At 37.4% G+C, this 2,665-nt stretch overlaps 1 long non-coding RNA gene across 1 annotated transcript in view; it reads left to right on the top strand.

The window, feature by feature from the left end:
• Positions 1–2,382, top strand: part of LOC123727835 (uncharacterized) — a 2,687-nt gene extending 305 nt beyond the window's left edge. Inside the window, exon 2 of the long non-coding RNA XR_006759763.1 lies at positions 322–2,382. This is a non-coding gene — a long non-coding RNA (uncharacterized lncRNA). The remainder of the gene's footprint in view (positions 1–321) is intronic.
• The last annotated feature ends 283 nt before the right edge of the window (positions 2,383–2,665 follow it).

Below are 2,665 nucleotides of genomic sequence, written 5' to 3'. Positions count from 1 at the left end.
GGATCAGTTTAGCCTTTTGGATCATAATGAATGGACAGAGACCTAGATCAGCACTCCTACTCAGTGATGTCCTGGTAGATAAATAGGTGGATAAACTTGGATCGCTGGTCACAGTGAAAAAAGTAACGCTTCCTATTCTTTCAATGCATTTTTCTGTGAAAGGTGGGTACATTGTTGGGGCCCTCCCCCAAAAAAATGGGTACATTGCGTTTACCCTCCACTACACCAATGATCCTACTCTGAGATGCTTTATGAATACGGACCCTGCTTCAGTCACTCTGTATTGATAGCTTCAGGTTGTTGTTATCTGCTTCCAAACAGGTGACCACACCTTGATTATCTATCTACACACAATGAATGAAAGCATCAACCTTCTGTGGACCTGAACACCAAGACACTACACTTGACAGACCTCCAGTGCAGGACCACCACACACTAGACTGCTGTTATTAAGCTAAATGGGTTTAAACAACTATATTGAAACGTGTGTGTGTGTGTGTGTGTGTGTGTGTGTGTGTGTGTGTGTGTGTGTGTGTGTGTGTGTGTGTGTGTGTGTGTGTGTGTGTGTGTGTGTGTGTGTCATTATTGCATAAATATCACTTCCAAATGCTGAAAAAAATTAGCATTCAAAATAGGCTCAATGACTGAAATTCTGTTTCTTGTATATGTTTTTTCTGAGTAAAGTGAGAGGTAATAAAACCATCCTCAACAGCAGAAGGGTTTTGTTACAGTTATAGATAATGTAATAAACCTTACAGCTACAGATAATGTAATAAACCATCCTCAACAGTAGAAGTGTTATGTTACAGTTATAGATAATGTAATAAACCATCCTGAACAGCAGAAGGGTTATTTTACAGTTATAGATAATGTAATACACCATCCCCAACAGTAAAAGGGTTATGTTACAGCTATAGATAATGTAATAAAACCAGCCTCAACAGCAGAAGGGTTATGTTACAGCTATAGATAATGTAATAAAACCAGCCTCAACAGTAGAAGGGTTATGTTACAGCTATAGATAATGTAATAAAACCAGCCTCAACAGCAGAAGGGTTATGTTACAGTTATAGATAATGTAATAAACCATCCTCAACAGTAGTAGAAGGGTTATGTCACAGTTATAGATAATGTAATAAAACCAGCCTCAACAGCAGAAGGGTTATGTTACAGTTATAGATAATGTAATAAACCATCCTGAACAGCAGAAGGGTTATTTTACAGTTATAGATAATGTAATACACCATCCCCAACAGTAGAAGGGTTATGTTACAGCTATAGATAATGTAATAAAACCAGCCTCAACAGCAGAAGGGTTATGTTACAGTTATAGATAATGTAATAAACCATCCTCAACAGTAGTAGAAGGGTTATGTCACAGTTATAGATAATGTAATTAAACCATCCTCAACAGCAGAAAGGTTATGTTACAGATAATGTAATAAAACCATCCTCAACAGTAGTAGAAGGGTTATGTCACAGTTATGGTCTTAGCTGTGGACAATCAGAGACATAGCTTGAGGCATCAGATCCTTACATTGCCTGTCATGTCTCTGTATCTGGCACTATAAAGAAACAGCAATACACCAAGTCAACACTTTTGCCTTTGAACATTCTTGTCCAGTTAAAATGCCTTTGCCTTTTTCTTTCAGTATTAGTTCATCTTATAGAAATGGCTTCCCAACATTGTAATAAACTGTACATGTATCCACCTACAGGATGTTGTATCCTATTCTAGAGAATCGTCTTTGTGAATGTTTCACTGGTTTTGAAAAGAAATTAGACCATGATATAGACCATCAATAGCACCATCAGCTCTCCTGTTGTGGTTTCCCCTGATATGTAACGTGTGTATCACAGAGATGGAACAGTTCTATATCTATGGTGTGTATAGTGTTTAGAGGCTGGTCATGTACTATAGATTCCATCTATATACTGTAGTATGTTGTGCATTCCCTGGTTGGACATGGAGAGTGGAGAATTATTTATTATTATAATAATATACTTATTTATTTGCTCGTTGTGCACTACTTTTGACCAGGTAGTGTACTATGTAGGGAATAGGGTATAATTTTGCTGTTTTTTACCTGCCGTGGGGTTACAATGGGTTAGGAACTGGTCTGCATGATGTGGTAAAGCCATGGATTGACCACCAAGTAAAATATGCATGTAACAAAAAACATTTCCTTGTGAAGTAGTTGTATTCTACATGTCGCTACAATGCCCAAATCAGCATGTACTAACAAATATTATTTCCAAAAGGGCAACAAAAGCAATACAAAGTCACTGCTCTTCTCTCTCATCACTATTTTCTTTATGCTTTTCATTTTTTACAATTATTTTGAGATGTTAAATAATAAATCAAATGTTTTGTTTTATGAATACAGTGTGTTGAGTTTCTTTGGAAAGAAGTGCGGATGCATATTTAGGTAGACTCAGTGAAATGACGCAGCCACGAGCAGCACCGCAGAATTGAGATGAGCGAGATGCAAGACTTGGTTCTCACAGTCGCACAGCGTCTGCGCATGTGCGCGGGTTCGCTTCACGCTGATTCATAATCTGAAACTACTATCACTATATGGTCAAGCGATGAACACAGACATTGACGTTAACACTTAACTCAGATTTTTTTTTAAATAACTTTTTTTGGTTTCAGGTTTCGTAA

Source organism: Salmo salar, chromosome ssa02 (genome assembly GCF_905237065.1).
Source record: "Salmo salar chromosome ssa02, Ssal_v3.1, whole genome shotgun sequence".
Classification (NCBI taxonomy): domain Eukaryota; kingdom Metazoa; phylum Chordata; class Actinopteri; order Salmoniformes; family Salmonidae; genus Salmo; species Salmo salar.
This window is presented reverse-complemented; position numbering and strand designations above follow the sequence as displayed.